A 14,205-nucleotide genomic window follows, 5' to 3' on the forward strand; every position below is an offset into this window, starting at 1 on the left:
AGGTTGTGGTAGGTGCCTGTATTCTTGGTCTGCTCTTTGTACTCAACCACCTTTTGCCCTCTTAATTGGTTCACTTACAAAGCCCCCCCCCCCCCCAACCCAACCCCATTTTTAAACTAGCATTCAGGTAACTAATCCCCCTCTGGTCAGTTTGATTAAAAGCTTCATTTATTTTCCCTTCACACTTGTATGGTCTATGGCCACTATCACTTGTGTATTCTGTTATTAAAGATGATGACTCTTACAAGTAATTGCTAAAAAACATTTTGGCAATGTCAATAAAATTCCTGCTTTTCCATGCTGCACTGTGCTATAGTCCCAGCCTGAGCTTTGTCTGGAGCCTCTGTTTCAAATTTTAAATTAAGTTGTATCTGAGTGATTAAAATCAGATGCAGTAATAAAATTTTACTTTTGTATATACTGGCTTTTTTCCAGTCCCCTACTTTCTTCTGCTGAAAGTGTGGCTCTTACTTTTGTACTGTTCCATTTAGAAAAGAACTCAAGATTTTCGGAAACAAAAATCCCAAAATTCTCCTGTTTACAATGTCAAGAATCAGGTTTGCAAGTGCCACAACATTTTTGATGTCACATTCTAGTTCAAAGAAGCATTTGCAACAAAATCTGAAGTACAATGTTCTGATGGGGGTAGGCAGACTGGAAGTGAGGGGAGGTTTCCCCTGTCTCAATGGGGGTGGTGAGGCTGGGAGAGAGAAGATGCCTTTAACAGAGCAAGATATTTAGCTCTGAGATAAGGAGAAATTTCTTCACGCAGAGGGAAAACATAGCATTGCTATTTCAGTTGCCAAAACCCCAACACCCCAAAACACTTTTTATCTATCTGCATAAGCCAAAATTATATATTTTGTAATCTAAACATATACCATTACAAGAATACTAAACTGTGGTTACACCAAGAATATGCTTCTAAATTCACCCATACAGTGCATATCACAGCTGCAATCATCATGTTTGACCGAATGTAACCCTTGGTTGCTGCAGCACATTCCGCCAACAGCCCACAGCTGGGATCACTTGCTGTTGGCTGAGACTGATAGCGTGTTGACACACCTCTTTTCTCCTCCCCCTCTTTCTCAGCTTCCCAATAAACCAGTTTGTGCTGGAGATCAAACTTGAGAACAAATCATGCAGAGAGAGCCAGGGACTGTGTGGAAATTCTCCTCTTTGAAATCCTGCTAAAGTAACACATTTAGGACATTGAGCTGGTTTAAATAGCTCAAAATGTGTTATGCACAGTTAGATCTTTCTTAGTAAAACTAACTGGTCAAATATCACTCTGAATTGCAGCAATAAAAGGTCGTAGACAGGTGTAGCTTTGGAGAGAAACAACAGAAGTTAAAATAATGTTTGAAATAAAACACATGAATTACCTACAGCTACCAACTCATTTACGAATTAGATTAGAGATTAGATCACCACATTATAAGTGCAGATACTGAAAAAAATTGCATAATCAAATCTAAATGACTGATATTTAATCTCCATTAATAACTGCTCATCCAAATTTTTAACAAGGAACAGTGCAAATCAACCCAAGCACTTAGTTTAAGAAAAACATCAAAAGGAACATTATCGATTGTTTATTTCCCCCCGATGATGCTGCCTGACCTGCTGATTTTCTCCAGCATTTTGTGTGTATTGCTCCAGATTCCAGCATCTGCAGAATCTTTTGTGTCTCCAAAAGGAACATTGAGTTTATTATAAGAAAATATTAAATTGAGTTTTTTTTCTCTAATAAGGAAGGTTGGAGAGGCCAAGTTGGCTGAGTTACTTAACAGGGAGTTTCTAGGCACAAAAGGCATCAAGGGGTGTGGGGAAAAGAGTGGGATTATATAGTGAAGAGATGAAGGATCAGCTGTGATCATATTGAATAGTGGAATAGGCTCAAAGGGCAGAATGGCCTTGTCCTGTTCCTATTTTCTGTTTCCAACTGCTGGGGTGAACTTTGAATGCAAGCAATGATTGTTCCACTGTAGAGGTTGCACTTCCTCTATCCTTTATGCCAGACTGCTAAAATAAAATTTCAGATTTTTGCTTGCTGTGTGTGGGTGGTTAAGCACACTGGCAAGTACAACAGACTGGAGAAAAATTAGACACGGAGGATTTTGAATTTTTATTCTGCCACAATTACATTGGGTGTGTAAATGGATGCCAAATGTATTGCTTCAGAGCATTGACAAGGACCTCAAATTTAGTAAATTCCAAAACTTTAATTTAAAAATTAAATAATTGTACCTTATAAGTAACAATTGTAGCTTAATTGTGCCTCCTTTAATCCACTATTAGTATTAGCAATTATATTATTCTATTAGCAATTATACTAATCCACTATTAGAAGTAGCTTGAGTATTAGCAAGGTGCCAAATAACATTTAACTGATTAATTCCACATTTGAGTGCACTTAGGAGCAATTTCCTCCAACTCCAACTCTACCTTGCTTTTTGAAAGTAAAACACCAATTAAAAAAAATTAAAAATCTGCCCCAAAATATGTTTTGAAAGATACTTAAAAACTTTGAAAATATTCAAGATATGGAGGTTCTGCTTAGACAATATTTAAAACAAAGGATAGAGCTGCTGCCTGATTCTAGATACAGCATCATATGGCATATCGGCCTTTTAAAACTATTTATGCAGCATGGTAACAGGCCCCTTCGGTCCAACGAGTCTGCTCTGCCCATTTAAACCCATGTTAACCTCCCTTCTTTCCTTATCATCTCAAACACACAACAGCAAGCATCTTTTGTGGGTATAATTGGCTTGGTTTGAAAGACTGTGCAAGGCTTGTTAGTTCGCTGTGACCAAATTAACATCTGCAGAAGGTGACATTCAGATTCTAACTTAGCCTACTGCATGCAATCTAAACCCCACGTGCCACATCAATGTACACTGAAGCATGACTGCAAATTGCTTAACATGAACAAGAAATCAATTTAACATCCAAGCTATAATACAAATCTCTCAAGAAAGGGATTCTGTGCTCATTTCATGCTCTTATTAGGCATTGAGTTTGCTTTGGAATTTGTATAAGTTTTGAATTGCATTGGTGATTTGACACCACATTTGAAACAGACATTGATGATACCTTACCTCCATTCCGAACATTCCTAAATGGAGCTCCATGAAGGATTAATTGATCAGTTCTAGTAGGATTGGATGTGCAAGTGATTTCCCTGAGGAACTGCAGTCTCAGTGACATGCAATTGGAACCGTAGGAGACAGTGGGTCTCGGCCCCAAATTTTGCTTCAATACAATTTCATATTTAAATAGAGCATCTTTGGAAATCAATGAGAAATACTGGGTGGCTGCTTATTGTCAATATGAATACAACAATACTCCATTTTATGTTCTCTAAATCAGACAGTACTTCCTGAACTGTCCGAGGATTTTGCAGGATTGACTACAAGGAATCCAGTCAATTTCTGATTCGTATGTTCCATCAGGGAGTATAAATAACTAAAGTAAAAGACCTTTGTGTGGCCAACTATTATATCCAAAACATAGTTGCAAAATTTTTTCCCTGCAGTTGTTTCTCAGAGGTTAAATTTGCCAATGTTGAAACAGCCAAAGTAAATACATCTGATCAAAAAGCCAAAGACATTAGCCATCTCAATTCCAACTAGGGCCTCAAAATACACCTTTCAACTAGTTGTCTATTAGTTTAAATGGAAACTTCTGTATTACATTTAGAACCACTTCTAGCAACCCAGAAATTGAGTTATTTTGGTCCTGCATTGAGTTGTGAAATATTTACACATTATGATTGGTTTCTGTGAAACAGTGGCTGGTGTGATGCACTAGAATGAAGCCACATTTTCTAGGGTTTTCTCTGTTTAAGCTCTATGGATGGAGGGAATCCAGTACTAGTTTGGTTGTTAATTTCAGGTGGTGACAGCCATATCATAACAGATGCCTGCTACACATCAGCAATCAAGTCAGTAGTGAGATTGGCTCTGTCTTCTTCCAATCTATTTGTGAAGTAGGAAGAAAAAGTTAGAGTTTCCATAACTATATATTTGCCTGCTCCAAGATCTGCTTTGATCTGGGCTGTTATGAACAGCTGTAGCATCCTTGAATTCAATCACATCAACATTTCCAATAGCATGGCAGTATGAAGCAGCAACACACATTAATTCTAAATGGGTAAAGGTTTGGAAAATGGATGGAATAATTGCAAAACATATTTAATATATAGGTCCATGTGTAAATATGGAGGAAGGAACCTACCAAAGCCAGGTTCCCAGCATTGAGCAGATATTTTCTCAGGAAGTCTCCCTTTAAATCACCCCACTCTACAGTTAGCAGAGTTGGGCTGAAAATGTCCAACATCAACTGAGCTTCAGAACCAGGTGGGCTAAATTACCCTGGCAACATTCATGCATCAGGATATTATTACACATGTCCAAAGCAGAAAGTATGTCAATGGTGCAAATATTTTCTGCAACTGAATGCACCCAGCTGAATTTACATGGTGCAACTTAACTATTGTTATTACAACCCACTCTGGAAAAATACATGCAACAGAAATGAACAGCTACACAAATCAAATCTCTAGACTTCTGACTGATGGTTTAATCCATTTTTGCTTCAAAGGGGAACGCACGTGGCCAATCCACATGGAACTCTAGGAGAAAAATAAACCCAGTAGAAAGTAGTTGATTAATTATGAAATGCACTAACCACACACCCTAATTTATAAGTTGAGAACTTTCACATCATAAAAAAAACAAGGTTGCCTAAGGGAAATTCTTTTAGGGTGCTTCCAAGTAAAGATTGCTTGGGAGAAAGCCTCTATTATAGTATCAGTATAATACTAAGTCTCTAAAGGAGTAGAATTCAATTTAGGGAAGAGGGAAAGAACAAGGAAGAAGATTTCAACATGGGATACAAATTTCCAACATCTGCAGTTTTCTACTTAGAGATTGAGTACAGGTTAGGCTTCATCTTCACCTTCTGTCCTACCAGCCTCCACATTCTCACATTCCCAATGTGATGTCACTATCAGAAATATATTTCCTTCCCCTTTTTTCAAGATTCTGAAGGACCATTCCCTCTGCGTCATTAAGGTCCACTCTTCCACCTCCACCAACACTGACTGGCAGAAGGCAAAGAGTAGGAGTAAAGGGGGCCTTTTCTGGTTGGCTGCCGGTGACCAGTGGTATTCCACAGGGGACAGCGCTGGGTCTGCTATTTTTCACGTTATATGTTAATGATCTGGATGATGGAATTGATTGCTTTGTGGCCAAGTTTGTGGATGATACAAAGATAGATGGAGGGGCAGGTAGTGTTGAGGAAGCAGGGAGTCTGTAGAAGGAATTGGACAGGTTGGGAGAAGGGGCAAAGAAGTGGCAAATGGAATACAGCGTAGGGAAGTGTCCGGTCATGCACTTTGGTAGAAGGAATAAAGACGTAGACTATTTTCTAAATGGGGAGTGAATTCAGAAATCAGAGGTGCAAAGGGACTTGGGAGTCCTAGTGCAGGATTCCCTAAAGGTTAACTTGCAGGTTGAGTTGACAGTAAGGAAGGCAAATCCAATGTTAGCATTCATTTTGAGAGGACGAGAATATTTATTTTTTATTTTATTTTCTTATTTACAGCATGGTAACAGGCCCTTCTGGCCCAATGAGTCCGCGCTGCCCATTTTAACCCCATATTAACCTACCTGTATGTATTTGGAATGTGGAAGGAAACCAGAGCACCCGGAGAAAACCCACTCAGACACGGGAGAACCTACAAACTCCTTACAGACAGTGATGGGAATCGAAGCCTGTTTGCTGGCGCTGTAATAGCATTGCGCTAACCACTATGCTACCATGCCGCCCCAATATAAAAGCAAGGATGTAAAACTGAGGCTTTATAAGGTGTAGATCAGACCACATTTTGGAGTATTGTGAGCAGGTTTAGGCCCTGTATCTAAGGAAGGATGTGCTGGCATTGGAGAGGGTCCAGAGGAGGTTTACAAGGATGATCCCAGGAATGAAAGGGTTAATGTATGATGAGCAGTTGATGGCTCTGGGCCTGTACTCGCTGGACTTTAGTAGGATGAGGGGGATCTCATTAAAACCTACTGAATATTGAAAGGCCTGGATAGAGTGGAGAGGATGTTTCCAGTAGTGGAAGAGTCTGGGACCAGAGGGCACAGCCTAAGAATAGAAAGATGTCCTTTCAGAACAGGTGGGGAGGAATTTCTTTAGCCAGAGGGTGGTGAATCTGTGGAATTCATTGCCACAGACAGCTGTGGAGGCCAAGTCATTGGGTATATTTAAAGCGGAGGTTGATGGGTCCTTAATTAGTAAGGGCATCAAAGCTTATGGGGAGAAGGCAAGAGAATGGATTTGAGAGGGAAAAATAAATCAGCCATGATCAAATAGCAGAGCAGACTCGAAGGGCTGAATGGCCTAATTCTGCTCCTATGTCTTATGGTCCCTTTCTCACAGCAACAGCTGGGGCTGCAACACTTGCCCATGTATCTCCTCCCTTCTCATTGCCCAGGGTCCCAAATACTCCTTCCAGATGAAGCAGTTGTTAAACTGCAATTCATCCAATTTTATAACATAGAACAGTACAGCACAGGAACAGGCTCTTTGGCCCACAATGTTGTGCCGAACCAATTATATTAGTAATAAAATGCCCAACTAAACTTATTCCTTCTGCCTACACAATGTCCATATCCTACCATTTCCCTCTCATTCATGTGCCTATCTAAAAGCTTCTTGAAAGCCCATATCGTATCTGCCTCCACCACCACCCCAAGCAGTGCATTCCAGGCACCCACCATTCTCTGTGTAAAAATACTTGCCCCTCACATCTCCTTTGAACTTACCCCCTATCACTTTAAATGCATGCCATCTAGTATTAGGCATTTCAACCCTGGGGAAAAGAAACTGGCTCTTGATCTATGCCTCTCAATCTTATAAACCTCTATCAGATCTCCCCTCAGCCTCTGCCACTCCAGAGAGGACAACCCAAGTTTGTCCAACCTATCCTCATAGTACATGCCCTCTAATCCTGGCAGCATCTTGGTAAACCTCTTCTGCACCCTCTCCAAAGCCTCGACATCCTTCCTGTAATGGGGCGACCAGAACTGAATGCAATACTCCAGATGCGGCTGAACTAAAGTTTTATAAAGCTGCAGCATAACTTCCTGACTCTTGAACTCTTTTGTGCACTGTTTTCAGTGTTCACCACATGGGACCTCCACTATACTGAGTGCCACTTTGAAAAACACCTCTATTCATCTGTAAGAATTTCCTGTAACTCTACTTTTCAATTCCACTCCCATTCTATCCTCTGCCTTTGGCTTCCTACCCTGTTCCAATGAAGCTCAAGGTACCGGTCTTGGCGCTTTTGCTTATCTTCTGACTTGGCACATTAGTGTTCAGGAATTGAATTCAACCATTTCAGACTTGCATCTTACATTTCCAGCAGTCACTCCCCCACCCCATCCCTTTCATGTTTTGGACTTGCCTCCTCCAATTTACACCTCCCTCACATGTACCTCTTTTTGCCAGCACCCCCACAAGTACCACTGAACCTTTCCACCCCACCAGCCATGCCCTTTGTTCTCTCCACCTCCACCCACTGAGTGCTCAGTTCTGATGAAAGGTCACTGACCCCGAAATGTTAAGTCCATTTCTCTCTCCACAGATGCTGCCAGACCTTCTGAGTGTCTCCAGTATTTTCTGTTTTTATTTCAGATTTCCAACAGCTGCAAGATTTTGCTTTCAAATCGCAAAGTACAAAGCTGACTTAAGCTATTTTTACTTTGTGAGGGGGGAGCAGATGAACATTTCCTTCATCAACTGCACATTGACACAAAGCCAGGGAATTCAGAGACATGCCAGAACCGATATGTACCTTAATGAACTTATTTATCCATCCATTCACTTTACGGGCTCTGGGTATCACTGGCAAGGGCAACATTTTTTGCCCATCCCTAATTCTCCTCAAAGTGGTGATGGTGAGTCACCTTCTTGAATCACTGCAGTCATTCTGATGAAAGTACTCACATGGTCTGTTGGGGAGGAAGATCCCCATACAAGATCCCCATGACAATGACAAAACAGTGAGATTTTTCCAAGTTACGTTGGTATGTGACTTGGGGGAGAACCTGCAAGTTGCCATGTGCCTTAAGTCTTTGTCCTTTATTGGTGCTTTAGGTCACAGGTTTGTGGAGGTGCTGTTGGAAGATGCCTTGGCGAGTAACTGCACTTATGTTAGGCAAGGGCTTATTTTAAGGACAATTGCCAATCAACCTAAGCAACAGCAAGAAAGGAATAGACTGCAGGGCTTTAGAGTCACAGCATCATAGTGCAGAGAAACAGGCCCTTCAGCCCATTATGTCTGTGCTGGCTTTGTTTATGTGCTACTCTTCAAAGGCTGTAAGCAGCAACTTTAGAGGGGCTTGGGCATCTGCTGATTGAAATAAATCTTGCAGCTTTTAGGTGCAAGCAACATAGGCCAGCAGATACAATACTTTTAGTGTTCCACCATCTGCTGTTTAGCTGCCCACGGCCTGCTACCAGTACCCAACAGCAAACTGAAATGTTTCCATTTTAACATCCCAATTATAGAATTTTATATAAAAAAATAAAATGCATAAATGATTTCAGCAATATACCAATAAACTAGGGGCAGGGCTCACTTTACAGAGAGAATTAACATGCTCATGCCTTGCTCAGAATTTCTGGCAGAGGTTCAATTACTTTTAGGATATCAAACAGTCCACTGCAATTTTCAAATAAACCACAGTATTTCCTTGAGGATATAAATCTTTTGAGTTGGTGCGTGATCACTTAATTCTATAATAACTTGCCAGTTCAAAAATAAATTATCATGGTCAATCAAATGGGAAAGCAAATTAGGTGGGGGAAACAGTGAACAGTGTTCTCTCTGGTGAAGTTCCTTTATTTGGTGGGGTTTGCAGGGAAGCGTTCTTGTCTTCATTATGATTCAGTGAGATTCAATCCCAACTTTAGAACCTTCCAGTTCACACACTAAGCATCACACCAGCTAACTGCAAGTGCACAGAAAAGATCTTGCACTTCCATCCTAATACATGTGATGCTTCCTACAAAGATCCTAGAACATTTTACACTGGTAACAGAGGGTGATCAAGTATGAATTGAGGGGATTTATTTGGATGTGGAGAAATGTTTAAGAGGATAGTGCCTTGTAGGGTTTTAACAAGTAGAAGAAAAGATAGCAAGGCACAATGACTTTGAAGCAAAATTTCTGAGTAGTAATATTACTACTCAGCAATCCATCCACAACAGTACAAGAACAGGTTCGAGCAGTGAAAAAGAAAACAATAATTCAGAGGCAGAGGCAGAGGAAAAGATAGTGTCCTTAACCAGGGTCATCTGGAAGGTAATTTCAATAGATAGCCTGATGTTTAAAAGGTGCAGAACTTTACTCAATGTTTGAATAAGTTTGGGCAAAATCTGAATGGTTTTAAGATTATCCTTGAGTTTTGGATTAGGTTAAATTAGTGAAAGGTGGAGGTGAGAAAATAGACTCGACACCTTGGAGAATATAAGAGTATTCAACTGTCAAATGAATGAGGATTTCAGCAGACAGGGAAATCATAGAACATCACATGAGTAGAGAAGGCCTCTGGGCCATCAAGTCCATGCTATCTACCTGCAGAGCAATCCATTCAGTCCCATTCCTCTGCAACCAATTCTTCCAAGTGCCTACCTAGTTCCCATCGGCTTCCACCACCCCTACAACCACCAAGTTCAGGACCATCACTGTTCTTTGCATATGAAGCGTGAACACAAATGAGCAATGTTTCTGGTGGGGAAGAAGACAGCTGCAGCAATGAGCTAGATGGGAGGCTGGAACTTCATTCGGGGTAGAACAGAAAGCATAACTGATGCAACTTTTGCTTCAGCTTGATTTGAGTGCATGAATTCCATACAAAACACTGAAGAAAGTCAGGGCATTGCCATATGCGGGCCTCATTAGTACTTACAGCCTCTTAGAACCATAGAACAATACAGTACAATACAGGCCCTTCGGCCCACCATGTTGTGCTGACCTTCAAACCACTCCTAAGACTATCTAACCCCATCCTCCCACATATCCCTCTATCTTAAATTCCTCCATATGCTTATTTAATATGATTATCTCTTTCATTCAAGCATCCAATCTTTTATCAATGATACTTGGCACCACATCGATGACTAATACTCCTGGCTCTGACAAGGATCAAATCTCCAGGATCTCTCATAACTTACAGAAGATAAGTTGCCAAGTATAATCATGGAATCAATGGCATTAGATTCAAGTAATACATAATTTTAAGGGCAAATGTACCCAACACTAATTGTAAACAAAGGATCGAAAACATTCACAACTTCATAAATGGGGCTGTAATTTTTTGATGGATGTAAAAGGGAGAAGTGCCTTTACTTATATACAACAGCAGCTGCCTTACCTGGCCAGAGGAAAAGTGAAAAGCTGAATAAGTTTCACAGTGAGGCAGCCAGGACAGCTGCTGACATAAATCAAAAGCTGCAGTTTCCAGTATACTCAAGGAGGAATGACCCTGGTCCAACTCCTCTGAAAGGACCACATTGGAGGCATCATAACCACACCATGTGACCCATCTTTTACAACTGGACAACCCAAGGTTAACACAAACACAGAAAAGCAAGCTCTGGGAGTTAGATCCTGCTGTCAAATGTGCCAAGGTTCCACTGGCAGCTTTACCAATGGCAGATAAAGCTTTTACTTTACTCAGTCTAGCAAACCTAATTGGGCAGAATAAATAGCTACTTTAATGTTCTGGCAAGATTTAAAGTTCATTCCTTGCTATCGTGAGCTTCAGGAAGAATATGGGAGGGAGTGTTTACATAATCCTCAGCCAGCACACTACTGAAAGGCTGTTTTTGCTGCTGTATGCTGCTTTTAATGCTGTCACTATTGGCATCAGTTGCAAAGCCACTATCCAGGATGCAAGATGGGTACAATTATACTTTAATTATTTTTGTCAGGAAGCAAGAAGTGTAAACTGGGAGCTCTGTACGCTTTGATCAATATTTATGGATAAACCCAGCAGAACGGCTTGCAAAACACCGATCCTTCCAGATTAATCCCATTGTAACCCCTTCACGAGGCTCCACTTTACAGCTGGCCACTCAGAACATGGCCTTCCTTCATAAGCTCCCTAAAGTTTTACATGCTGGGGTTGGGAGCTGTTGGAAGCCTCTGCCTGCCACAACTAAGGCCGCGTGTAGGAGAAATCTGAAGCAGATTGAGGGATTGCCTGGTTAGGAGTTTCCACATCCCTGGCATCGTGTGGCATTGGAAGGCTGCCACTCCAAGCAAGACCAGGCAACAAAAGATCCACATAAAGGCCCAGAGTGAACCCTTGAAAATAAAGCAACATTTCTGAACAGCAGGCTTCCTTCAGTGTGTGGGTGATGAAGATGCACCCCTGGGTGCCTGCTCATCATACCTTGAGGGACCTCCTCCTTGCCCAAGGAAGTCTGATGAAAGCAGGACAGGAGGTCACAGGCAAGTGCAATCTGTACTGTGCGTATCCACCCAAAGAGAGTTCATCAAGAAACACTGAATTTATCCATTTCCAGTAATACAAACAAGTTTGTACTACTTGATCCTTAAATGAAGGCCCTTTAAACTGCACTAGGAAACTGTAAATAGTGGACTGCAGCAGGTCAAGGCAACACTCAGCACCACTTTCACAAGGCAAGTTAGGGATGGGCAATAAATTCTGGGCTTGCTGGTGATTGATTCCCAGATCCTGAAAGTGAATACCAAAAAAAAACTGCACTGGCATTTAAAAAATTTTTATTCACAGCGTGGTAACAGGCCCAACGAGTCCACGTCGCCCATTTTAAACCCAAATTAACCTACCCGTATGTCTTTTAGAATGTGGGAGAAAACCGGCGCACCATTTGCTCTTTGCCATCATTTAGCAGCATTGGCTCTATGTTCAGTCAACCTAACCAAACTGCAAGGAATTATTCATTCAACTAATCACCCTAAGCACGCTTAAATGTATCACTTTAATATGCACAATTTGGTCGCAATGAAATCGTTAAGGTGTCTGAGAAGAACAAGTACATGTATTACATTTTGTTTAGGGCTACTATGTGTGAAAAAAACTTAAATCCCCTTGGGCACTAAGACAAGAATCGTCCATTTAAAGTATAATGGTTAAAAATGTTCAGTCAATCCATATAGGGTGCTGCAACATGCTTTTATTTGTTTGTTTTCAATGTAGTTTTAGAAGTATTTGTTGGATGTTGGAAAATACATTCATCTTGAGGCAATAACTTTGCTCATTTGGCTCCCAGTAACAGCCAGCATTTTTGTAGAGCCTTTAACACAGTGAGCTTGGAGTTCACAGAAGTATCAGGCACCATCGACAAATAAACAAATATTAAAACAGGCCACCGAAAGCTTAGAGAAGATTAACAGGAGAAAAAGAGGAGAAGCTTAGAAACAGAATTCCAGGGCGTCAGCACTGAAAGCACAGCCACCAGTGGCAGAGTGAAAGGATTTGGGGAAAATCAGAAGAGGATGGTTGTTTGGCTGGATAAGTTTACAGGAAGAGGGCAGGCCATGTCATGGAATGATTTGTACTTCACTTTGAGGTGAGGCTACACCAGGAGCCTACGTAGGTCGATGAGTACACAGGTGTGGGCAAACAGGATGTGATGCAACTTAGGATACACTGATCCCTGACCCACTCCACTCTCTCTCCTGTGCCTCTGCCCCAATCACAGTGAAACTTGATCTCAGTCAATATGCAGCAAATGTAATCAATTCATGTTTTTATAAATCAACACTGTTGGGCTGCTAATGGATGTTATCAGAAGAATGATGTTTTAAAATATTAATGACATTTGGGACTGAACTGTCTGTGATATCATAAATACTGGCATACCTTCAAAAGTAACTTTGAATTATGATCTGGATTTTGCATTTTGCAGGACGACGACAGCCAAGAGTGGCAGTATTTACAGTTCTTGCCCCTTTCAGTAAGAATAACTCTGGAATTTTTGTGCATGTATAATTGAACTTAGAAATCCCACCATTACTGTGAGCAGATTGCTGCCGGACAGATTGCATTCAGACACTGGACACCTCATGGAATTCAGTGTGGAAGAGAAACCGGGGCTATATGCACCACATAAATCTGTTTTGCATGCATCGGAGTATTCTGTATCTATTTGAGGAAACACAAGAGGATTTTCTCCCTGGGTTGTATGGGAGGAAGTGGCTTCTAAATATTGGGTGAGAGTTTATAAGTTTAATAAAACTGTTGCTTAAAATGACTCTTAAAAGAAAAAGCTTGGAAATATTTTTTAAATATTTGAAGATGTTAGCTTAACCATGCTAAGAGCTTTTTTTGTTCTTTGAGTTTGGTTGTTTTATTTTAAAATGTTGTTGGAATCTTTTTTTTAGTATCTTGGAAAAAGTTCAGTGTATTGAAATGATTTGAATATTCATCAGTTCTGACTAATTCTGTGGGCATGACCTAGCTGGACGTCAAATTGTTACTTATTTGAGGCAGGGGGCTACCACTAACTCCTTGATGCTCCTGATGACTTGAAGGTTCTTTTGCTGTGAGGTCCTAGCCATAGAGAACCCTACTAGTGGTGTCTCACAAAGTGTAACTGGGATGGTTGCCAGAAGTTTTTTTTTATTTAAAGAAACCAAGGTCACTAGCAGGCAGACAGTAAAATTTCCTCTGCTGAATGTATTTTAACTGGCCCAAGATTAGAACAGAAGGAAAAATTATTGCTTTGCCTGATACAAACATGGGAAAATATTGGCGTGGAAACCATCAGCTGGTCTCCATCAACCTTAGCCCTCAATGTCACGTGACCCAAGCATTATGATACAGAACACCCACACTATGACCAGCACCATTGAACCTCCCAGGAAGGGTAGGGAAAAAAAATTCTGCGATTGCAAAAGATGATCTCTTGTAATCAGTCACAAGGCTAAAACATGGAAGAAGAACTCCAGGTGTCACTGCTTTGTCAGTTCTTACAAATGCATGGACATGGATTTATCCTGGATAACCACATTTGAAACATATCATTCCCATTTTGTTATAAGGTATGATTAGTGAGACAACACTAAAGAAAAGTGCAAAGTTTAGTCATACATCAAGCCTTCATAATTCTCTCATTTTCATTTAGTGA

General features: G+C 40.8%; 1 protein-coding gene across 1 annotated transcript in view; it reads right to left on the reverse strand.

Moving 5' to 3' along the window:
• mfsd2ab (MFSD2 lysolipid transporter A, lysophospholipid b) overlaps positions 1-14,205 on the reverse strand; it is a 56,029-nt gene that overhangs the window by 34,336 nt on the left and 7,488 nt on the right. The window lies entirely within an intron of this gene.

Source organism: Pristis pectinata, chromosome 22 (assembly GCF_009764475.1).
Source record: "Pristis pectinata isolate sPriPec2 chromosome 22, sPriPec2.1.pri, whole genome shotgun sequence".
Lineage (NCBI taxonomy): Eukaryota > Metazoa > Chordata > Chondrichthyes > Rhinopristiformes > Pristidae > Pristis > Pristis pectinata.